Raw genomic sequence first — 26,221 nt, 5'->3', positions numbered from 1 at the left:
TCTGTTCTTACTTGGTGTCCATTTTTTCATTAGGGGCCTCAGCATGGTTAATCATATTAAATTCCTATTCTGATAATTCTAAAAATTCTTGTCATAGCTAAGTCTGGTTCTGATGTTTGCTTTGCTTCTTGAGGCTGTATATTTGCCTTTTTAACATACTTGTTACTTTTTTAAAGATTTTTATTTATCCATTTGACAGACAGATCACAAGTAGGCAGAGAGGCAGGCAGAGAGAGAGGAAGAAGCAGGCTCCCTGCTGAGCAGAGAGCCTGATGCAGGGCTCGGTCCCAAGACCCTGAGATCATGACCTGAGCCGAAGGCAGAGGCTTTAACCCACTGAGCCACCCAGGTGCCCCCATGCTTGTTACTTCTTTTTGAAAGTCAGAGATGAAGTATCCAGTAAAGGAATTGAGGTAGCTATGTCTTCCGTGTGAGATTTTATGCTTATCTGTGTTTACTATTTGCTTTACCAGTAGGAGTCAGAGTCTAAAATTTCCTCTAATATCTTTATTTTTATCTCACTTGTTTTCATTGGATTTTCCTAGAGATTCCTAAATTGGATCTGAAGCTTGCAGTTTTTCATCTCTAATTCCTGTTGTTATATAGGATTCCTACTGGTATGGTGGTAAGATGTTAGAAGATGGGAAACATTCTATAGTTCTATGATTATGTCTTAGTCTTTTATTGAGCCTGAGTTGGGTATTCCTTTTCCTCCACATCAGTAGCTATGGTTGGATTTTTCTCTTCCCAAAGGTTGGTTAGCATTTGTTAAAATCCCTGTTGGTTAGGCTCTTATAAAATAGTTTTCTTCAGACCATGTTAAGGAGAACAGAGAGCATTATACTATTTCAAAATAGCTACTTTTTCCCCACTCTCTGTGGGAAAGAAGAGTTCCCAAGTCTTCAATGTGAGAATTTGACAGTCCTCCTGTTAATAAACTCCTGAGAGTGTGGGAAGCCTATCTATGACTGGGCCTCTTTCTATTTTTAAGTCACAAGCTAGCCTACACTAAGTCTCCAGTAATTCACCACTTAAAATTGAAAGTGTCTCTACTTGGCTCCAGCCACAGCCTTCTACTTCTAGGCTTCTCCTTTCATAAACTTTGATTCTTTGTATGTGCCTGTCTGTCTCTCCAGTTGTCATGTAAGTAATCTGTCCCGGGACCTCAATTTCCAGAGAGATCTAAAAAGAGTTGTTGATTTTCAGTTTTTTCAACTTTTTTCTTATTGTGAGGATGGGAGTGGCAACATTCAAGCTTTTTAGATGACAGACTGGAATCTGGTAGAGTGTGTGTGTGTGTGTGTGTGTGTGTGTGTGTGTGTGTGTGTGAAAAGACAGAAGTTTATTAGGTGAAGATGTAGAAAAAGCTATCAAGAATGAGAGGGGTCAGCCCCAACATGGTTGCTGAAGAGGGTATTTAGGGTTGGTCTTTTATAGAAAGCTAACCAGGGAGCTTAAATCCTTTTAACATCTCTATTGATATCACCATTGAAGAGGACTAGTGATAACACCTTCAATGGATTACTTCCTTTTTAGGGTCTGGGTATTCTTTGTTGGTCATAGGTGTTTATCACAAAAAAGACAACCATCCCACATGCCTAGGGCAGGGTGGTCCTGTTTGTTCCCTTATCTCTGGGTTTCCCATACCTCCATATTTTTGCGATTTCTATGAGCCTGATCACAGAGCCCCCTACCTCTCCCTACCTAGCCCATATGTCCCTTACTCATTCCTCCCCTTGACACAGTGTCCTTTGTTATAGACTCATCATTTGCAATAATAGTTGTGTGTTACTTTCCATCTTCTAGTTTTCAAAGAACATGTAACTTTGAGATAATAGGACATGTTCCTCATTTTATTATCTACTGAATATAATGACTCTATTTTGAATGACCTCAGACTACTTTGAATTAAGTCAGTGAACATTGCTTGATAGAAACAGAGAAGTATCAGGGGAAACTATGCAAAATGTTGTGTGTGAGTATGACAGTGTGTTTGTGCTTCGTTTTGAATAACGTGATTTTAAACCTAATCATTTATTTTTTAAAGATTTTATTTATTTGTTTCACAGAAAGAGAAAGAGAGAATGTAAGTATGAGTGGAGGGGAGGGGAAGAGTCAGAAGGAGACACAGACTCACCACTGAGCAGGGAGCCCAAAGGGGGGCTCAATCCAAGGATTTGGGATCATGACTAGAGTCAAGGCAGATGCTTAACCAACTCAGCCACCCAGGCACTCCTAAAGTTAACCATTTAGAAAAACTAGATGTATGATAAGATGCTTCACAAACCTTTTAATATGTGTATATTTTAATGTATGGCAAAAAATTCATAAAGACACTCCCAAAATAAGTGATTTCCCCAATTTTTGTTTAATTTATTAATATGCAGAAACAAATTATTAACCTCTTCTGTGTGTTTATGTTTCTAGACTCTTTATTTGTTAAAACCACACATCTTCTTATACCATATTTTCAGTTAGAAGGCAGTACCTCTAGGGGTGCCTGGGTGGCTCAGTTGTTAAGCATCTACCTTCGGCTCAGGTTATGATCCCATGGTCCTGGATTTGAGCCCCACATTGGTTTCCCTGCTCAGCAGAGGGCATGATTCTCTCTCTTCCTTTCCCCCTACCTGTATTCACTCTCTTGCTGTCTCTTTCTGTGAAATAAATATAATCTTAAAAAAAAAGTAAATTATGCAATTGGAGTCAGTTTTTATTTAACAAAATGATTTTAAAACAATCATGAAAATGGAATGCTACTTTGGTAATAAAATTTGGGAATAAATTAAAAAACAGATCTTACATGATTCTGCAACACACAATAGAGGGAATAGAGGTATTTTTAATAAATAATGAGCAATATCAATTGTTAAAAAAGGGAAAAATGGTGGTGGTGGAAATTTTGGGGAAGGTTGTTGGGGACTGGACCATGACAAAGAAAAAAAGTTTGGAGTAAATGGTTAAGATTGGTTTCACTAGACTTTTTCTATGCCTGCATAATATTCCTCTGTGTGTGTATGTATGTGTGTATGGGTCTGTGTCTATCTATGTACTACCTCTTCCTTATCCATTCAGCTATTGATGGATATTAGATTGCTTGCCATTTGCAACAACATATATGGACCTAGAGAATATTACGGTAAGTGAAGTCATGCTGAGAAAAAAAATACTCTATAATTTCACTCATATGTGGAATCTAAACATACACACACACACACACACACACACACACACACACAAGTGAATAAAATAAGGAAAAGCAGAATCAGACCTATAAACACAGATAATAAACTGATGTTTGTCAGAGGAAAAAGGATGGGGGGGGGTGGGCAAAATGGGTGAAGGGAAGTAGGAGATACAGACTTCCAGTTATGGAATGAATAAGTCATGGGGATGAAAGGTACAGCATAAGGAATTTATTCAACGATATTATAATAACATCATATGCTGACAGGTGGTAGCTACGCAGTGATGAAGACAGTGTAAATTATAAGGATGTAGAATGCTGTGCTATGTTGCACACCTGAAACTAATTAACATTCTGTGTCAACTAGACTATTTTTTTTTTAATTTTAAAAAATAAAGATGAGGAAAAAATGATTGGTTACACTGAAGAGGAGATTAAGAACAGTCCAGGCAAAGGAACAGAATCTCTGAGGTTGAGAGTGAGAAATAATTGGCACCTAGGGATGGGACATTTTAGACCCTAGGAATTATGGAGGAAGGAAGGGCATTGATGAACTTTGGTTTCTCAGAACTCTCACTGGAGACTTCCACAAAGACAATGCACTGTTGGGGCTCTCCCAAATAGATGCAAGCACCTTATATTTATCTTTCTGACAGATTTCTCTGACTATGATTTGATAGCAGGAGGCTTCCGACTTGCACCTCCCATGCAAAATAACTCCAATGCCATACCTACCTCCACTATCAGTCACATTAACAGAATACTTTAACATCTCTGAGGAACAAATTCAAAAGTAAAACATCTTCTTTTGAAAGACACATTAAAAAATAAAGAGACAAGTGACAAACTGGAAGAAATATTTACAGTACATATATCTGAACCCCAGAATAAGTGTTACACAAAAAACAGAATTCCAATGTTAAAAAGACTGTTCAGGGAAATCAACAACAATGACAATAATAAAAATAAAGAAGACATCAAGAAATACTCTATAGAGGAAAATGGTAAATAAGCACATGAAAAGTGTGCACCATTACCAGGGAAATGCAATTAAATCCATAATAAGATAGTACGATACATCCAACTGGATGTTGGTTATGGTATGTAACAAACAGAACTCTCTTATATGGCTAGAGTGAGTGTAGAAATGGACAATCATTCTAGAAAACAATATGGTAAATTCTTTTATTTTTTTGATGTTTTTTGCAATTTCTTAAAAAATTAAAAATATAACTTCTTTATAACTCAACTTTTCTACTGTTAAGTGTTCATCAAGTAAAAAAATGAAATCATAAGCCAAAACTTATAAAAGTGTTTATAAGAATGTTCCTAGGAAATCCGTTCATAATCACAAAAAAATAAAATAAATAAATAAAACTCAAATGTCCATGATTAGGTATAGATAAATAAAACATGCATATTCACACAATAGACTACTATTCAAGAATCAAAAGGACAAATTACTGCTTTGTGCAATAACATGTGTAAATCCCAAGGCATTAAGCTATATAAAAGAAGACACAGGCAGAGGAGGAATTCATACTTTATGATTCTATTTGTAGGAGGTTTAAAACTGACAACGCTATTATACTGTGAAAGAAAGCAGAATTGTGCTTGCTTCTGTGGATTTGTGAGAATGGGGAGGTTATTGATTAGGGACTGAGACAAAGGGAGATACATTAATAAAGTGTGCTTTAGATGCATATAAGTATGTGCCAAAATCTGCAGGACTTATTTAATTATCTGTTCATTTCAATGTTTGTAAATTATACCTCAAAGCAAGAAAAGCACTGGAAGATACTATTTCAAAATCTTGTTGGTGTTTCAAGAAAAGTTATCCTGAAAGAGAAATTAGGATAAAGACACACTTCCCTGCTCTGTTTCTGTGGTCTTCTTCAAGCTTCAAACCCTCATTTGTCTATCATATCTCATCCCTCTTCTTCAGGGATATTTCTCGGGCAATTTTTCCACCTATCCCCTGATCCTCTCCCACTCTCCCTTAACTGAATCCTTACTATCAGCATAAAACATACTCTTATTTCTTTTACCTACGGGAGGAAAGGAAAAACAAAACAAAAAAACAAAAAAACAAACAAATGGAAAAACCCTCCCTTCAGCATTGTATCTTACTTGTCATAATAATTCCCATGCCAAATTCTGAAGTTTTCTCCTAAATTTAATCTTCTTACAGAACTGGAAATGAGAATACCAGGTTTTCCACTGATAACGAGGACATCTTTGAATTGTTTTTGATTTTTATTTCCTTTACGCCCTATATCACATTCTTGTCTCAGCTTTGAAAATACATCCCAATTTCCCTCAACAATTTCTTACCTCTGCGTACTCCAAACATTGTGATCAAAGGCAATATTGCCTTGAGTCTTGATTATTCCTATGGCCTCCTAACAAGTTTCTCTACTTCCATCATCTCCGCTTCTGTCTGTTGTCACTACAGCAGCCAGGATAATCACATTAATATATCACTACTCTGTTCTAAATTCTTTAATGCCATTGCAGAGTGACAGTATCTTAATGACCTAAAATGCTCTTTCCATCTGATATATATTTTTTTCACTTTGAACATTTCTTCTGTTATGCCAAGTCTCCCTGTCTCCCTGTCTTTCCCTTAGGCGGTACATGGAGTAGTTTTCTCCCTTCCCTCCCTCAAGACTGATCAAATGTCTCCAGCTCAGTGATGAGTCCCAGTAACATATTTACAAATTCATGTCCTATATGAGTGTGTGTAGGGGTGTGTGTCCCATCTCCTTTCTCTTTTTTTTTCCTCCATAACATTTATCACCTCTTAACATAATGCACATTTTATTCTATTGTCTCAACCTTCCCAGTAAAATATAAGCTTGATGAAGGCAAGTATCTTTGTTCTGTCTTTAGCATATAGAATCATCCCTCATACATAATAAATATTGAGTCCATTAGCCAATTTTGGAAATTGTAGGTAGTCTTTTAGATCTACCTAGATCTTCTAGGTAGACTTCTAGATCTATCCTTGCAATTTAAAGTTATATTCATATTTTTTGAATTCTATTAAACCTACAGCAAAACAGAATATATTTATAGATGATTTAACATTTCCAGTGAAAACCCTAAACATTAAAAATAGTTCAAGAACATTATCATCAAAGAATATTTACAGCTGCCAGCTGGTATTGGCATAATTATATATATGTATATATAACATGCATATATGATAATATTATATATATTCCAATCATCTCATTAATGTTGGTGGTAATAGCATCAGGGGAAATTCCTCTTTTTTTAATCTCTAACTCCCTGTAAGGAAATATGAAGTAATTTTCTTATTGCAAAGTGAATAATGCTTAAGGAATGAAATCAGTCCCCCATCAGGGAAAAATTGGCAGAAAAGTTGAAATATTTATGACTTCTTTTACAACCAGGCATCTCAGCAGCATAAGCAGAATATGTACCTATGCTAAAGGCAACAAAATACTACATCTGAACATCTGAGAGGTAAACAGTTGGAATTTCCTCTTTTCCCTGAAAAGTTTGAAAAATAATACAACAACAAAATCAGAATTGGTATGATATTGTCATCTGGCCCAATTATAACTTTGGCCTTTTTAATCTTAATGCTATGATTCCAGTATGTTGAGTCGTATTTGTGGAATACTTGTATTCATTGAAGGAAATGTATAGTACAATGGTGCTTTCAGGTAGGCTGGTTGGTTTTGTTTTGTTTTATCCCTGCCACATTTTTTCTAAATGCTTAAATTATCAGAGGTAAGCATTAAATTTCTTTAATGGATTACATGCCAAGAAATTAAGAACCAGGGTGCCTGGGTGTCACAGTCAGTTAAGCATCTGAGTCTTGGTTTCAGCTCAGGTCATGGTCTCAGGGTCATGGGGTTGAGTCCTGTTTCAGACTGCACACTGTGTGGAGTCTGCTTAAGATTCTCTTTCTCTCTCCCTCTCTCTCTGCCCCTTCCATTCATGTTGTCTCTCTCCCAAATAAATAAACAAAATCTGAAAAAAAAAAAAGAACTCACAACAAGCTAAAATACTGAAGAAAGGATTCAAATTACTTACATGAAGGTGCAAAGTTATTTGTAATCTCTGTTACTCAATGCATTTTGGAAGTAACAAGAAACAGCCATAATGTAAGTCATTCATGCTATAATACTTGTGTAATTTATTTGGCATTTTTGAAGAATAGGTTAACACTTCCAATCTTTTTTACATTTTCTTAAGGCAATCTTTACTACTGTAATATTCTTAAGTTCTTCTTTCTAGGTTTATTTCAACTCTTTAAATTTTTTATTTATGAATTAATTTTATCATCAGACATGAAGCTGTCTATAATCCATTATGGAGTCCATTCTACTCTTGGCCTGAGTATAATTAGGGTGCATATCATATACTTTGCTTTGGGAAACTTACCACATATAAAATTGCCTTCTGACTTGCTCTTAGTAAGTAGAGTTAGGTTAAGAATGCTTCCTTATCCTAAGTGTCATGAGAAGTAGGAACAAAATTTTCTAATTTATATATTTTATGAGTCTTGAGACTACTTGTAAATTTTAAGAATTGTCATATATATATATATGTGTGTGTGTGTGTGTGTGTGTGTGTGTGTGTGTGTGTATATATATTTTTTTTTTTCCACTAAGTTAGGAAGGGTAGCTAAACAATCACAAATTGTGGCAGTGGTTAGGTCCACGCCAACTGATCACATGAGGGAGATGTACAAGATATTATTGCCACACATATCCTTTTTTTTTCCCCTATGACAGTTCATTTTCTGTGTCAACTTGACTGTGCCATGTTGCTCAAATATTTGATTAAACTTTATTCTGGATGTTACCATGAATATTTTTTAGAGGAAATCAACATTTAAATCAGTGGATTTCTAATAAAGTAGATTATCTTCTAGAATATAGGTGGCAAGTGTTTGAGGGCCTTAGTAGAATGAAGATTCACTTCTCTTGAGCAAGAAGGCATTGTGCTAGCAGACTGGCTTTGGACCAAAAGACAGCTCTCCTGGGTCTCTACCAGCTGGCCTACCTTCTCTTTCTTTCTCTCTTTTTCTCTCTATATCTGTATCTACTTTTCTCTATGTCTCTCTCTCTCTCTCCATTTACACATATCTATAGATACACACACACATGCACACGCTTCCAGTGAGTTACATATTTATGTCAGTTGCTAAATTTTTTGCTTCATAGAATGTGGCCTTGGTTCCAAGATATATTATGAGGAATCCCATGCTATTTAATCAAAGCCTCTATGAGCTTTTGATTAGCGTTGAAGTTCAAGGTATTGTAGACAAGGAAGGGAAACTCATACTCACGATATTATATGCTTATCTGGTCAAATGAGTCACTGTTCTGTCCCTGCTGAAAGGGTGAAATGAATATGACATAATTAGTTTGTCTCTGTGCTGATTAACCTCCTCAAAAAAATCAAGAAATCAAGTATCTTCAAGAAATCAAGAGCTCACTATCCACCTCTGTTGCTAATGAGTCAAATGCCAATCAGCAACAATAGCTGGGTTAGCTTTAGTAAATGTCAGCCCATGTTGTTGGGCCCACCTATAGACTCCATCTCTGTCATCATGACTAGTCTGTTAAAGAGTGAGTTTTGCAAGTATCGGAATGATAAAGGACAGAAGCTAGTTGACACTGACTGGCTAATTCATTTCATACTTGATTGTTTAGTGTCTCTTCTGCAATAAGTGCTCTTTAACAGGCATTAATGTCTAATAGAGAGATCTTTATTCATTTATATGTAATCTCAAAGATCTGTTTGCATTCTTTTTCCGTTCTTTAATCCTCAATTTTTCTTTCAGGCCATTAACTAACCAAATAAGCCATCTTTGAATGCCCATAAACTCATGCATATGCTTAACTCAAGCCAATTCTCTCTCCATATAAAAGGGATGACCAGGTACAGCATCCAAAAATGCCAACAAATAGGAGGAACTTCCCTTACCATTGTGTTTTAGGATCACTCTTGAGTGTAGCTATAATGCAGCAGCAGTTTACATTTACATTTACATTTACCTTCCTATACTGGGCATATTCATCTGTGAATGAAGACTGATTTTCTTCTTTCTTTGGCAGCTTGTCATAAGGACCTCCCATTAGGCAACAGGTGGGAATTGAAGGAGAAATCTCAGTATAGGCATGGTAGAAGACATTGAGTTCATTTGTTCTGTTTCTTTGTGACTTAGGAACCTACTCAAGTCACTTCCTGTATGTACCACTTCAATGTTAATGATGAATTGCATCTGGGCCTGCCCAATCTTACCCAGGTAGGACTGATATTACCAGCACATGACAAGTGTTTCTGGATACATGGTTAAGTATGGTCTTATTATAGTACATTAAGGATTTGTGCTATGAACTTCCTTTTGGGGCTTGGCAGAAACTCCACGTAGTGTCCTTTTTAAAATCCAGATACTACTTATTGAATGCTCAATTATATGGGTCAAATGGCAGGGATATCTGTACTGTGACCTCCTTTTGAAAGTTTCTTGCTCTGGGCATCATCCAAAATAGTCATCCTTCCATGTCTCAGGATTGAGCTGTAGTCTAAAGCATGACATAAACATGTTGCTTCTCATCATGAAAAGTCCAACCCACGCACTGTGTCTCTTACTTAATGGTAAAAAGCAAGATGCAATAATTTATACTTTACTTTGTTCAGATACCATCACGACTCAAATTGTTAGATTCTGAACTGTTACCCATGTAGCTGGCTTCTGACTCTTACAGTTTATCTCCAACTTGCTTGAACATATTATTTCATTAAGGTTTCCAAAGTATTTTCCATTTGTCAGTCACCACATTTGATTAACATGATTTCATTATTGTAGTAGATCAATTCAACATGTCCAGATGGCCCAGTAAACTTTGTAATATATTATGATATAAGGTAAGAAAATTAATATGACATGATTGCAAATGTCATTAACACACTAATAATGTCATTAATATTAATATGACATTATTGTGAATGCTTGTGGAACTATTGTGAATTAATATCGTTCCATGTGAATGAAATTGACTTCTTACTCACTTTCATGATGCATATGGAAAACAGTCATTCATAAGATTAATAGCTGCTTATTACATACACAAATTAACACTAAACTTCCCTAGTGAAGTTATCACATTAGGTGCAATAAGTAGAATGTGGGTTACTACTTGAGTATTTTATCAGTAAGTCATTGCTACTTTGGTCCACCTAGTTTTTGCAAAGAGTAACCCAACAAATTCAATGTAGATAAAATAGAGAACATCTCTGCATCCTTTAATGTGTTTGAAGGTGGAGTGATATATATCATTCCATTGTTTTTTTTTTATTTAATTTTTTTCAGTGTTCCAAATTTCATTGTTTATGCACCACACCCAGTACTCCATGCAATATGTGCCCTCCTTAATACCCACCAGCAGGCCCACCCAACCCCCTCCCCCCAAAACCCTCAGTTTGTTTCTCAGAGTCCACAGTCTCTCATGGTTCATCTCCCCCTCCAATTTCCCCCAACTCACTTCTTTTTTCCATTTCCCAGGGTCCTCCATGTTATCCCTTATGCTTCATAAGTAAGTGAAACTATATGACAATTAATTCTCTCTGTGTGAGTTATCTCACTTAGCCTAATCTCTTCCAGTCCCATCCATGTTGATACAAAAGTTGGGTATTCATCCTCTCTGATGGAGGCATAATACTCCACTGTATATATATGGATCATATCTTCTTAATCTATTCGTCCATTGAAGGGCATCTTGGCTCTTTCCACAGGTTGGTGACTATGGCCATTCCTGCTATGAACATTGGGGTACAGATGGACTTTCTTTTCACTACATCTGTATCTCCGGGGTAAATACTCAGTACTGCAATTGCAGGGTAATAGGGTAGCTCTATTTTTAATTTCTTAAGGAGTCTCCACACTGTTTTCCAAAGTGGCTGCACCAGCTGGCATTCCTACCAACCGTGTAAGAGGGTTCCTCTTTTTCCACATCCTCCACAACATGTATTGTTTTCCATCTTGTTGATTTTGGCCATTCTGGCTGGTGTTAGATGGTATCTCAATGTGCTTTTGATTTGAATCTCCTTGATGGCTAATGATGATGATGAACATTTTTTCATGCGTCTGTGAGCCACTTGTATGTCTTCCTTGGAGAAGTGTTTGTTCATGTCTTCTGCCCATTTTTTGATGTGATTATCTGATTTTTGGGTGTTGAGTTTGAAAGATTCTTTATAGATCTTGGATATAAGCCCTTTATCTGTACTGTGACTTGCAAATATCTTCTCCCATACTGTGGATTGCCTCTTTGTTTTGTTGACTGTTTCCTTTGCCGTGCAGAAACTTTTGATCTTGATGAAGTCCCCAAAGTTCATTTTTGCTTTTGTTTCATTTACCTTTGGAGATATGTCTTGAAAAAAGTTTCTGTGGCCAATGTCCAAAAGGTTACTGCCTATGTTCTCCTCTAGGATTTTGATAGACTCCTGCCTCACTTTGAGGTCTTTTATCCATTTCGAGTTTATCTTTGTGTATGGTGTAAGAGAATGGTTGAGTTTCATTCTTCCATACATAGCTGTCCAATTTTTTCAGCACCATTTATTGAAGATAATTTTTTCCACTGTATATGTTTCTTGTTTCGTCAAAGAGTATTTGACCATAGAGTTGAGGGTCCATATCTGGGCTCTCTACTCTGTTCCACTGGTCTACATGTCTGTTTTTGTGCCAGTACCATGCTGTCTTGGTGAACACAGCTTTGTAGTAAAGATTGAAATCAGGCAACATGATGACCCCAGTTTTGTTTTTCTTTTTCAACATTTCCTTAGCTATTCGGGGTATCTTCTGGTTCCATACAGATTTTAGGATTGTTTGTTCCAGCTCTTTGAAAAATTCCAGTGGAATTTTAATCAGGATAGCATTGAAAGTATAGATGGCTCTAGGCAGTATAGACATTTTCACAATGTTTATTCTTCCAATCCATGAGTGTGGAATGCTCTTCATTCTTTTTGTGTCTTCTTCAGTTTCTTTCATGATTGTTCTGTAGTTCCTCAAGTACAGATCCTTTACCTCTTTGGTTACGTTTACTCCAAGGTATCTTATGGTTCTTGGTGCTATAGGAAATGGAATCAATTCTCTAATTTCCTTTTCTATATTTTCATTGTTAGTGTATAAGAAAGCAACTGATTTCTGTACATTAATTTTGTATCCTGCCACATTACTAACTTGCTGTTATGACTTCTAGTAGTTGGGAGGGGGAGTCTTTTGGGTTTTCTATATAAAGTATCATGTCATCTGCGAAGAGAGATGCAAAGACAGACAGTTTGACTTCTTTTTTGCCAGTTTGAATACCTTTTATTTCTTTGTGTTGTCTGATTGTTGTTGCTAGGACTTTTAGTACTGCGTTGAATAACAGGGGTTAGAGTGGACATCCTTGTCGTGTTCCTGATCTCAATTGGTAGGCTGTCAGCTTTCCCCTTTTGAGGATGATATTCGCTATGGGTTTTTCATAGATAGATTTTATGAAGTTGAGGAATGTTCCCTCTATCCCTGTACTTTGAAGTGTTTTAATCAGGAATGGATGCTGTATCTTGCCAAATGCTTTTTCTGCATCAATTGAGAGGACCATGTGGTTATTCTCTCTTCTCTTATTGATTTGTTCTACCACATTGACTGATTTGTGAATGTTGAACTACCCTTGCATCCCATGGATAAATCCCACCTGGTCATGATGGATAATCTTTTTAGTGTACTGTTGGATCCTATTAACTAGGATCTTGTTGAGAATCTTGGCATCCATATTCTTCAGGGGTATTGGTCTGAAATTCTCCTTTTTGGTGGTGTCTTTGCCTGGTTTGGGGATCAAAGTAATGCTGGCTTCACAGAAAGAGTCTGGAAGCTTTCCTTCTGCTTCTGTTTTTGGAAACAGCTTCAGAAGAATAGGTGTTATTTCTTCTTTGAAAGTTTAGTAGAATTCTCCAGGGAATCCACCAGGTCCTGGGCTCTTGTTTTTTGGGAGGTCTTTGATGACTGCTTCAATCTCATTACTAGATATTGGTATATTCAGGTTGTCAGTTTCTTCCTGATTCAGTTCTGGAAGTTCATTGGTTTCCAGGAATGCATCCACTTCATCTAGGTTGCTTACGTTATTGACATATAACTATTCATGATATATTTTTTAAAGATTTTATTTATTTATTTGACAGACAGAAATCACAGGTAGGCAGAGAGGCAGGCAGAGAGGAAGAGAAGCAGGCTCCCTGTCGAGCAGAGAGCCTGATGTGGGGCTCGATCCAAGGACCGCTGGATCATGACCTGAGCTGGAAGCAGAGGCTTTAACCCACTGAGCCACCCACGTGCCCTGTTCATAATATTTTCTGATGATTGTTTCTATTTCTTTGGTGTTAGTTGGGATCTCTCCCTTTTAATTCATAATTTCATTAACTTAGGTCCTCTTTCTTTTCTTTTGGATTAGTTTAGCCAGTGGTCTCTTGATTTTATTGATTCCTTCAAAAAACCATCTTCGGGTTTTATTGACGTGTTCTCCTATCTCAATTTCTATCTCATTGATCTCTGCTCTAATCTTATTTCCCTTCTTGTGCATGGGGTTGGCTTAATTTGTTGTTGATTTTCCAGTTCTTTAAGGTGTAAAGAGAATTGGTATATTCAAGATTTTTTTTTTTTTTTGAGTGAGGTTGGGATGTCTATGTATTTCCCTCTTGGGCTTATAAGGTATACAAACAAAAATTGACAAACAAAAAGAGTGACAAATGTAAGTGATAAGGAAAAAACAAAACAAAACAAAACAAAAATAGCCAAAATAAACCCCAGAGATAAGATTTATATAATACCAGAACAAAAACAAATGCACAGAAACACTGACAGAAGAAAAAGATAGTAGGGTGCTTATAAATCCTCAGTGTGGGTGAGGAAGGTTATTTTGATTCTTCCTGGCTTATATTGATATCTTTGTTAAAGGACTCAACTTTTCAGAGATAAAAGGAGTTTAAAACTGGTTTATACATAGGGGTAGTATTGATTAGGGAAAGAGGCTTGCCTTGCAGCTTATATCTATATGTATATTTTTAAAATTAGGGAAAAAAAAAGAAAAACACTGGTATATGTATTAAAAAAGCTCAAGTTAAAAGGTTATTATGGAATATGTTGTATTAAACCTCTAATTGTAATGATAAGTAGGTTAAAAAATTAAAAAGAAAAATAGTGAGAACAAATTAAGTATAAAAGTTGCATCTAGGAAATATCCAGGTTTTAGGGCAATACTGGGAGCTTAATATATTGTTTTCCCCTGATGTTGGGGTTTTACGTTCTTATGGAAATCCTGTGATGGTTGTCCTCTAGTTATTTTGGCTTGCTTTCTGGGGAGGGGTCTGCCACATTGTTTTTCAGTCAGTCTTGCTTGGGTTGAGGTCTCCTGTCCCCTATCAAGAGGCTTGGCTCTGTGGATACAGGTTTTTCAGGCTTTTGTTCTCTGGAAGGTTTTTTCTTGGCAGCTTTTTGTCGCTTTTCAGAGGTTTAGTGGAAAGCAAACTGCACCCAGAACTCTGTCTCAGAGAGAAGCCTGTCTGCACTGATCTGGGTGGTCCAAAACACACAGAGTCTCCCTCTGCAAACTCTGATAAACCCTGCAACCTCCCACAGGCAGTGCACATTCCCTGGCACCATCCCAGGAGTCGCCCAAAGTGCCTGCTTATCTTTGCACCCCCATGCCACTAAAACCATGAGTGATACTGGTCCAGGGAGGCCACTTATGGTGGTTTCTTTGCCAGGACAGCTGTCTGGGGTCCAGGCCTCAGGGTTTCACAGGTCACCACAGAGGGCTACTGACCAGAGATCGTGATGGGTTCCTTCAGGAGGGTCTGGAACATCCAGACCCTCTTCTTCTCCTAGAGACCACTGGCTACTGGCCACATGGAGCTTTCTCGGGTGCAAGTGGGGAGTGGGTCAGAGCTTGGTCCTGAAGTACTCACAGAGTTGCAAAAGGCTGTAGTTCTAGAGAGCACAGGCTGGCATCCACACCTGACTCCCTCATGTGGGGATGCGAATGTGCCCAGCCAAGTGGTGATGCAAGCTGCACAGCCCTGGGGACTCAGGGACCAGGAGCTGGAAGCTCTGCTGTACTCTCTCTTCCCCAGGTGGTCGCCAGAGGTGGCCATCATGGTTCCATGGGCTTAGCCCCATGCCCGTAATCACCCGATTCCACCAGTTGCCCCTTTCAATCATTTGCTCTTTTTGAGTGCTTTTAACCAGTTTCCAAGTTAATGCTCGTGCCCATTCACAGAGCATTCTCATATTGGGATATTACTTTCTAATGCGTTTCTCTGGTGGCTCTCTCCCAACTTCTGTTTATCCTCCGATATCAGTCCGGCTTTCCCAATCTGCTTTACATCTCCACTGGTGTCTTCTGCCCCTGTAGAGATTGAGAAGTGTATAATCCTACATCTCAGGTTTATTTCATGGGTGTTCAGAATGTTCTGTTAGATAATTAGCTCTCTTTAGGGGATTGGTTGAAACAGGGGCTCTTCTCTGCCATCTTGTCCCTCCTCCTCCACTGTTTTTTTCTGTTTTTGTTTGTTTGTTTGTTTGTTTGTTTGTTTTTACTTCTGGACCTGCTCAGATCACTTCTCATATGTACCATTTCAATATTAATGATAAATTGCTTCTTGTCATGCCCAATCTTACCATCGGGTGGGACTGACATGACCAGTTCATGATAGGTGATTCATGTAAAATATACCCGTAAGTATTTATACATGTAAATATGTATATATCTTTAAAAAAATATGTGAAGCATTTTTTTTAAGATTTTATTTATTTATTTGAAATAAAGAGAGAGCACAAAAGTTGGGGGTGCAGCAGTGGGAGGAGGAGAAGTAGGCTCCCTGCTCAGCAGGGAACATGACATGGGCTCAATACCAGGATCATGGAACCATGACCTAAGCCAAAGGCAGACACTTAACCAACTAAATCATCCAGGCACACCTTGAGCCCTGGAATATTAAGTATTTTTTAAAAATGCTTTATATTTTATTTTATTTATGTATTTTTAAAGATTTTATTTATTTGTCAGACAGAGATCACAAGTAGGCAGAGAGGCAGACAGGGGCAGGGGTGGGGGGAAGCAGGCTCCTTGCCAAATAGAGAGCCCGATATGGGGCTCAATCTCAGGACCCTGGAACCATGACCTGAGCTGAAGGCAGAGGCTTTAACCCACTAAGCCACCCAGGAACCCCTAAAAAAACTTTATATTTTAAAGATGTTTAAGGTTACACCAAAATTGAAAGGCAGGTACAGATGTCTCCCATATACTTCGTTCCTTTATATATCTAAATGGAGATATATATCTATATATATATATCTATAGATATATATCTTTCCACATTGTCCCTATATATCTCTATATATAGATATATATCTTTCCCCATTGTCAATGATACCTATCAGAATAGTATTTTTTTTAACCAAAGATGAATCTCTACTGAAACATCATAATCACTGAAAGTCCATTGTTTACCTTTGGGTTCACTATTGGTGCTGTGCATTCTATGGTCCTGGAAAACATACAATACATATATCCATCATTATAATAGCATACAGAGTATTTTCACTGACCAAGAAATCTGTATTCTGCCTAGTCATCTCTTCAGCCACTCCTTAAACCCCTGGAAATCACTGATCTTTCATAATATCCATATTCTCCTCTTTTCCAGGATGTCATATAGTTGGAATTATACAAAGTATAGGCTTTTTATATTGGCTTCTTAACATAAGTAATGCACATTTATAGTTCCTCTAAGTCTTTTCATGGCTTAATAGCTCATTTCCTTTTAGTGCTGAATGTTCCACTATCTTGATGTAACACAGTTTATTTATCCATTCACCTACTGAAGGGCATCCTGGTTGCTTTCGAATTTGAGAAATTATAAATAAAGCTGTTATAAACACCTTGTTCAGGGTTTTGTACATTTTAAATTCTTTTGGATGAATACCAAGGAGATTAATTACTGAATTATATGGTAGGAATGTGTTTCATTTTGTAAGATATTACCAAATAATCTTCTAAAGTGACTGTATCTTTTTGCATTGATTGAGATTTCCTGTTGTTCCACATCCTCACCAATATTTGGTGTTGTCAGAGTTGTAGATTTTGGCTATTCGAATAGGTGGGTAGTGTTATTTTAATTTGAACTTCCCTGATGATATATTATATGGAACATTTTTGCATATGCTTATTTGTCATCTTCCTTGATGAGGTATCTGCTAAGGTCTTGGGTCCATTTTTTAAATCAGATTTATTTGTCTGAATTAAAAGTCATCCTCATATCAAAAGTCATGGAGTATTTCCCCTACATTAATTTCTAGCAGTTTATAGTTTTGTGCTTTACATTTGTGACCCATTTTGAGTTAATTTATGTGATCAGTGTAAGTTACAGGTCATATTTTTACATGTATGTGCACATTTTAGTGTCATTTGTTAAGTATATTATCTTTGCTCCCCATTGTATTACCTTTTATCTTTTATCAGACATGAGTTAACTGTATTTATGGGGGTCTATTTCTGGGTTCTTGATTCTTTTCTATTGATCTATTTGTCTACTTTTCACCAATACTACACTGTATTGATTAGTGTAGTGTTATAGTAAGTCTTAATGGCAGATAGTGTCAGTCCTCCAACTTCGTTCTTCATTCTTCCCCTTTTAATAATGTGTTGGCTATTCTGGATCTTTTCCCTCTCTATATAAACTTTAGAATAAGTTTGTTGATATCCATAAAATACTTGCTGCAAAACTAAATACATTCTTATCATACAATCTAACAGTTGTACTCCTTGATATTTACCCTAGGAAGTTAAAAACATGTTCACAAAAAAACCTTCACACAGATATTTATAATAGCTTTATTCATTCATACTTGCCAAAACTAGGAAGCAACCAAGATCTTTCAGTAAGTGAGCAGATAAAGTGTGATACATCCGAGAAAACAAGATGCTACTCAGCAGTAAAAGAAGTTGAGTTATAAATCCATGAAAGACATGGAGGAAACTTAAATGCATCTTACTAAGTTAAAGAAGCCAATATGAAATGTCCACATATTGTATAATTCCAAATACATAGCATTCAGGGAAGGGAAAAATATGGATATAGAAAAGTGATCAGTGGCTGCTAGGGATGGTGGAGGAGAGGGATAAATAGGTAGTACATGGAGGATTTTCAGAGTATTTTCAGAAAATACTCTGTTTGATGCCATAATGATGGAAATGTCATTAGACATTCATCTATGAGAACATAGAATGCACAAAGCCAAGAATGAATGGTCAGTAAGGAACTTCTTGTGATTATGATGTGACAATGTAGGTTCATTAATTGTAACACATGTACCACTCTGGTAGGGGATGTTGCTAATGGGAGAAGCTATGCACGTGTTGGGGTGGGAAGGGGGCATAAGGGAACTCCCTGTATGTTCCCCTATTGTGAACCTAAAACATCTCTTAAAAAATAACCTTAGTAAAATTAACAACCCATTGGTCTACCTTGGACTTTTATTTGATTATTTATCTATACTAATTTTTTTTAACATCTTGAATTGGTTATCTGGAAATTATTGAATCACTGAAAGTACACAGATCTTCCAAATGTAGAAATTTTATAGAATAATACAAAATCATATTAAAGTCTTTAAGATGCTAAAAATATAAAGATTTTGGTGGGAGATTATGAGTTTCTCAAAATTCTAAAATATACTGAAAACCTTAAAATTACCATTAACTTCAAACTCTTTCACTTTCTTTCCTCAAAGTGACAGGAGCACTCCTTTGATTTTTTAAAAAGAATAAACTGTATAAATACTCAAATAGGAATAACCCTAGTTTACCTATCAGTCATACTTTTAAGTAAGTATGGGTTTTCATGACAAAAAACAAACAAACAACAACAACAACAAAAAAAAACCCTTGCTACTTCAACACACAACTCAAACAATCCAGAATGAGTATGGGATTAAGTGACAATGCCATTTGTGTAACCAAGTCAAATAAGGGCATCTATTCTCCAGAAACTTGGGTTCCATAGATGGATTTTAATAAACTGTAACTGATATAATTACTTGTTATTTATTTGAAAGGAGAATGCTAGGAGCAACAGAGAAATGTTGTTTTTGCTTTGTTTGTATTGTGCAGAGATAGCAGCATGAGACAGAGGCAAGGATCCCAGATCTGAAGTTTCTGAAGAAATTCAGGTGAGATCTGGTGGCCAAATGGAGCTGTGTGAGCTTCCAGGGAAGGAAAAGAATCAGCTCTCCTGTCCTCACTCTCAAAATGTGAAAACCAGGAAAATGCTCTATTGACCTATGTACTTTGTCTAGCACATAACACAAGACAAAAATGAACTGCCTTTGTTTTTTAAATACAGGCTTGATTTTATGATCTCTTATTTGACTTGTTACTGCTTTATTCTCTTATCTAGTATCTTAATCAACTATTTCCCTTAGTTCCTCCCTTAAATCAAATATAACATTACTTATATTCTGGGGGGAAATCCAAAGCAAATGTATCTGAATGATTTTTCAGCTCAACTTAAAGTGGGACTTACACAAGGAAGAGACACTTTATAGTATGATATGGTGATCAGAAACTGAAGACAATTACACATACACTTTATTCTTAGAGTTGGGATGATGCACACATACCATTTTTCTTATATTCTCTATTACTTAGAGAGACAAACAAATATTCAAACACTATTTCCACATATTTTAACACTGTTCTTTTTTTCAACTCCCATACATTACCTGGGTTGTTTAAAGATTACAGCTCTATTTTGCCATCTTGCTTTTTCATTACATTTTGTAGTTTCTATTTTTTTTTTCTATCTGGTAACTAAAACTGCCTCTGCTACCTTGATATGTGTTTTTCTCATTCATCAGTGAAATTAAATATATATTGGAGACTGAATTTTAAAGTCTTATATTTATTATTTTTCAGAACCTAATTTTAACAATAATTCTTGTATAAATAAATGATAGAACATGAATAAACATGTTCTTTTTACAACAAGATTATAAAACATAAAGTAAAAAATTGCAAGGACCCTTCAGCCTCAGGCTCCTCTCATGCCGATTTTATAAAACAATTTCCCAAAGATAACATGTTTTTATTCTAGTGACTCTTTTGTTTTATTTACAGGTCACAGAAATAGAAATGCAAATTCCTTCATGAATATGAGTTTTGGGGAGACTTGGACCTATCAACAATCTGACTCCTTCGATGCTTTACAAATTCTTAAATCCTTGGAGTTACCTGAAGCAGAATTATGAATTCTTGTTGTCATTCACTCAGAATTCTAGGTTAGCAAGTCCCTAAGGCAGGAAAGAGTTAGAGTGAATAGCAGGAGTTTAGCTGGCCTATGATTCAGCATGTGTTCCTGGCTGTTTTCTTTGTTGTGGGCTACAGAAAATGGGATGGATCTGTTCTGTATCGATGCTGATGCTCTCTAGAGATGCTGACAGAGGTTAAGAAATAAATGGTTTGAGGTGGGTCTATAAAAGTGGCTCTCATGTTGGCATATCTGTTTTATGGTTTTAAAAGAGAACTATCTATATCCAGTTAATAATCTCATTTCATCTTGAGTTCCTGCATTGTTAAACTAAACATAAAGAACCTCTTGGAACAAAGCTGTGCATAGGTTTCGACTGTGCCTTTTATGTGAGTGGAGCTCACTCTGGTAGGCTGGGAATTCATTAGGTAAATTGGCACTGCAATTGGTTGTGCTTCTATTGAAGAAGAAGAAAACACTGGCATGAAAATTCTGTGAAACAGCATAATTTAAAGGTGAATTGTTTCCTCCAAATATTGAATCCCTTGAATTTGGGGTTTGCTTTCAGGCAATTGAAATTTTCCTAGCACATTTAAACCTAAAGGGATTTATTAGCAAATATTAGGAAGATATAAAATCATTGGAAGTAGGTTATAAAAGATCCTGGCCACACTTCCAGGAGTGATTTCACCTTCCAAATTAAACTGCCTTTACCATAATCATGTTCTCCATTGCAGAAACAAACAAACAACTTAGAATCAGAGAGCAGAGATGACATACCTGCATTCTCTCTGTCCTGATCTGGGGCAGCACAAGGGATGTCTCAAGTTCCATATCCCTTTGCTTTTTATTCAGTTCTGAGTCTATTTCATGTAAGTTTATCTGCCTGAGCAAATAAATTGCATCCAGAAAACCAGATGCAAAGACATCGAAGGAGTGCAGTTCTTGAACCTCTCCAAATATGAATGCACACTAGAAGGAAACACGGTGGCTGCTAAGCATCAATACATACCACATTTCTGTCACATCTTTAAAAATAATTTTGTAGGGGAGCCTGGCTGGATCCGTGGGTTAAAGCCTCTGCCTTCGGCTCAGGTCATGATCCCAAGGTCCTAGGATTGAGTCCCCGCATTGGGCTCTCTGCTCAAGAGGGAGCCTGCTTCTCTCCCTCTCACTCTCTGCCTACTTGTGATCTCCGTCAAATAAATAAATAAAAATAATTTTGTAAAGCTTACTATAAATTGAAATTTTTATATAAGACCCAGTTGCTGTTTATATTATATATTTAGAGGTGTGTTCCTGTGAGAAATAGAAAAAAATCAGTATCAAATTTTATTATGGGACAGAAAGTCCCTGGTGCCCTAATTTCCCTAATGCTTTTATTTTTGAGTGAATGTGATTATCTTTGTTTTTTGTGTATAGCATACAGAACTAGGGAGAAAAAAAATCACTGCTCTAAATTTTTTGGTTAACTTTAATTGACTGACTGATGTTAAAGTTTTCATGGAATCAGTAATCTGAACCTAGGAATTTCTTTAAGCAAGATACATTTTATTTGTAAGCAAGAGAAAAATAGATGTCATTATACTATAATATTCTTTTCCTCATCTATGGACTTTTTCCTTCACATTGAGACCTACCTCAGTCTCCATAAGTTGCTAGGACTCACCAGTCTTTAAAAAGAACTCTTATGGGGCACCTGGGTAGTTGTCATAAAGCCTCTGCCTTTGGCTCAGGTCATGATCCCAGGGTCCAGGGATCAATCACTCCCTCCCCCTTTGGGCTCCATGTTCAGTGGGAGGCCTGCTTCTCGCTGTTCTGCTCCCCTTGCTTGTCTTCCCTCTCTCACTGTCTATCTCTGTCAAATGGATAAAATAAAAATCTTTAAAAAAAAAAAAGAAGTCCTTTAAAAAGAAAAAAATAAACCCTCATACCCATGGTTATAGTTTATCACACAAAAAGACAGTTTAAAATCAACAACGTAAAAAGATGCGTGGGATGAATGAAGTTCAGATAAATCAGTGGAAGCTTTCAGTTGCCACTAACTAATGGAGTCATACAGAAAAGTATGCCCTAGTAACAGGGCATTATGATATATGCAAAATATTCCCATGTGACTGACTTCAACTTCTCAGACTCCAGCCATCTTTTACCCCATTTATCATATAAATTACATTGTTAGGACAAGCACCTGGTCAGATTAGTAGAGTATGACCCAAGCCTACAGGCATACAAAAAATACTTTTTTCAAACAAAGTATCATAAGAGTTCTGAGGTTGTGTCTCAGGAGCCATCCAAAGGCCAGTTCTGAAGATGGGCTTTCCTTTGGAATATATAAGATTTTAGCAACCCAGATCTACTAAATTTACTCTTGTCCACCATCTTTGATGTGTGTGTGCTTCCAATAAATTTGATGAGATGTTCCTGGTTCATAAGTTAAACAATGCCTTTATAGACATAGAACTCATCAACAATCTTATTTTCTTTATTTGCAGAAATAGTCCAGGGATTTCTGGGTGGCTCAGTAAGTTAAGTGTCTGCCCTCAATCCAGGTCGTGATCTGAGTCCTGGGATTGAGCCTAAGTAGGGCTTCCTGCTCAGTGGGGAGCCTGCTTCTCCCTCTTCCTCTGCCTGCCCCAGCCCCGACCTATTGTTTCTCTCTCTCTAGCTCTCTGTCAAATAAATTAAATCTTAAAAATAAAGAAAGAAAGAAAATAAATATGCCACTTACCTTTATTCTAGAATTTCATCTGTTTCCTTTAAACTTACATTTTCCCATGATTTCACATGCACACGCACACACACACACACATCTCTCTCTCTCTCTCTCTCATTGCTTCTTTTCCGTAGGAAGATTCTTTTGCTTACATTTCCTAGCCTTATAGTCATATCCATAGGAACTTGGTGCAGTGTTATAGGAGGAGCACTGGGACCCTGCAACGGACTGGCTTGAATGTGCCACAATCTTCAGATCAAAATAAGTAGAAAACATTTCTCTCTCTAGGAATGAACTGTTCATACACAAACTAGCTATGACTCACAAAAAATGCATTATTTTAAATTTTAGATGTCAGAAGTTCTTAAGGCATCTCACTGGACTAAAATTGATATGTGGACAGGTATACATTCCTTCTGAGGGTCTAGGGGAAAATTCATTTTCCAGTTTGAGACTGCCCACATTCCTTAGCTCATGGCTCATCTTCTTTCCCTATTTTCAAAGCCAACAACTTTGACCACATCATGCTTATGTGACAATCTCTTGTTCTTTTCTGCCTACCTCTTTCACTTTCTTTTCTTTTCAAAGGTTTTAATTTTAAGTAATTTCTACCCCCAACTTGGGGGTTGAACTCACAACCCAGAGAGAGATCAGGAGTCACATGCTATAACAATTGAGCCAGTGAGCTGCCCCCTCCCTCTTCTACTTTTAAAAATTTCTGCAATGAAGACATCCAGATGGCGAACAGACACATGAAAAAGTGCTCCATATCACTCGGCATCAGGGAAATACAAATCAAAACCACAATGAGATATCACCTCACACCAGTCAGAATGGCTAAAATCAACAAGTCAGGAAATGACAGATGCTGGCGAGGATGTGGAGAAAGGGGAACCCTCCTACACTGTTGGTGGGAATGCAAGCTGGTGCAGCCACTCTGGAAAACAGCATGGAGGTTCCTCAGAATGTTGAAAATAGAACTGCCCTATGACCCAGCAATTGCACTATTGGGTATTTACCCTAAAGATACAAATGTAGTGATCCAAAGGGGCACATGCACCCGAATGTTTATAGCAGCAATGTCCACAATAGCCAAACTATGGAAAGATCCTAGATGTCCATCCACAGATGAATGGATCAAGAAGATGTGGTATATATACACAATGGAATACTATGCAGCCATCAAAAGAAATGAAATCTTGCCATTTGCGACAACATGGATGGAACTAGAGCGTATCATGCTTAGCGAAATAAGTCAAGCAGAGAAAGACAACTATCATATGATCTCCCTGATATGAGGAAGTGGTGATGCAACATGGAGGCTTAAGTGGGTAGGAGAAGAATAAATGAAACAAGATGGGATTGGGAGGGAGACAAACCATAAGTGACTCTTAATCTCACAAAAGAAACTGAGGGTTGCTGGGGGGAGGGGGTTTGGGAGAAGAGGGTGGGATTATGGACATTGGGGAGGGTATGTGCTTTGGTGAGTGCTGTGAAGTGTGTAAACCTGGTGATTCACAGACATGTACCCCTGGGGATAAAAATATATGTTTATAAAAAATAAAAAATTAAAACTAACAAACAAACAAAAAATCATTGTGATTACACTGGTCTAACTCAAGTAATATAGGATGATTTCTTCATTTTAAGGTCAATTGATTAGCAACTTACTTTCACCCACAACCTTAAGTCATTTCCTTTTGTCATACAAACTAGCACATTCACAGATTAGAAATATCTAAGCCTCTTTAGAGATCATTATTTGTAGACATATTGGGGGACTGTTATTCTGTCTACCACTAAGTAAGATTCAAAAAAATTGTGTTTGAAATTTACCCAGTAACATTTTAAGTTCAAATAATATCCTTTAATGCTGAGATATAAAGAAAAATATTAAATTCATGATCAGCCAAATTTTTTCAAGAAGTCAAGATTTTGAGCTCCTTAGAAGAGTTTAGTCTAGTGGAAGTTAGGGAAATAGGACTGTTCTTTTGTGTGTGTGGATATTAGTGCAGATATATTCATGTAAATAAAATGCAGATGTCATTATTTCTTGTAATTCTTTGATTAGTATATAATATCCCTCTGATAATTGACTAAATAATAAAAGATGAGACAGTCAAACTAGTAGTAGTCTAGAAAACAAAAACAAAAAATGCAGAAATAAATAAAAATATCTAATTATCAACATTCCACTTTTTTGTAATAATTACTATTAACATTTCACTTCTTCCTGTACCTATTAATAATTGAAGGGGGAAAATCTTCTTAAGGAGTGATGGGACTAAGTTTCAATTTCTTTACCTCTATGCATTTATGAGTTCTGACAATTTGTCAACTCCATTTATGCTAAGGTACACAATGCTAATATTTGTCATGACATGTACCGAAGAAAAATGCTTGGTGCTACATTTTTCATATAATTTTAATATGATTTTTGAAAAGAAGAAAATGTGAAAGTTGTATGTCTAAAAGGATAATCTCAATCTTTTAAAAATACATACTTATTTTCTAAAATTGGGTGTATTTAATTAATTATATCTAACAGGGCTAGAGCAGAGGAAATATTTTTAAATGTAAATGCACTCACAAATGTGTAGAAAATAGTGAAAATCTATACTGAAAAATATTTCTCTAGCCATTAGCAATTTTTACAAGTTTGATATTTCTGTTCAGACCTGATTAAGGTTCTTTTGAAAATTCAGATAATTTAATATTCAAAGACACATAAAATGAAACTAATGAATGCAAATGCAATCATTGCCAGTATGTTTTAGATTTGACCAAATTAAGAATATTACTGGATCAGCAAGTAAACTGGTGATGCAAGTAAATGTTACTTGATTTTAATCAGAAATTATGCTTTGTGAATATTGGTGAACAATTACTTTGAAAAATAAATGCATTTGAAGGCAACATATTGTAGGAAGTTTATTTATCTCCAGTTTCAGTATAGATTTACATGTCTGTTTCCAGAAATAATACTTTCATCT

General features: G+C 36.5%; 1 long non-coding RNA gene across 2 annotated transcripts; it reads left to right on the top strand.

Moving 5' to 3' along the window:
• The first annotated feature begins 233 nt into the window (after positions 1 to 233).
• LOC309857295 lies at positions 234 to 20,743 on the top strand. 2 transcript variants are annotated; one of them, XR_014307615.1, is made up of 4 exons: positions 234 to 413; positions 9,396 to 9,476; positions 19,378 to 19,436; positions 20,383 to 20,743. It is a non-coding gene; the product is annotated as an uncharacterized lncRNA (long non-coding RNA). The 2 variants fall into 2 exon arrangements; XR_014307614.1 differs by lacking the exon at positions 9,396 to 9,476.
• The last annotated feature ends 5,478 nt before the right edge of the window (positions 20,744 to 26,221 follow it).

Source organism: Mustela nivalis (assembly GCF_964662115.1).
Source record: "Mustela nivalis genome assembly, contig: HAP1_SCAFFOLD_601, whole genome shotgun sequence".
Classification (NCBI taxonomy): Eukaryota; Metazoa; Chordata; class Mammalia; order Carnivora; family Mustelidae; genus Mustela; species Mustela nivalis.
The sequence above is the reverse complement of the archived record's forward strand: the minus strand, read 5'-3'. Positions and strand labels throughout refer to the sequence as shown.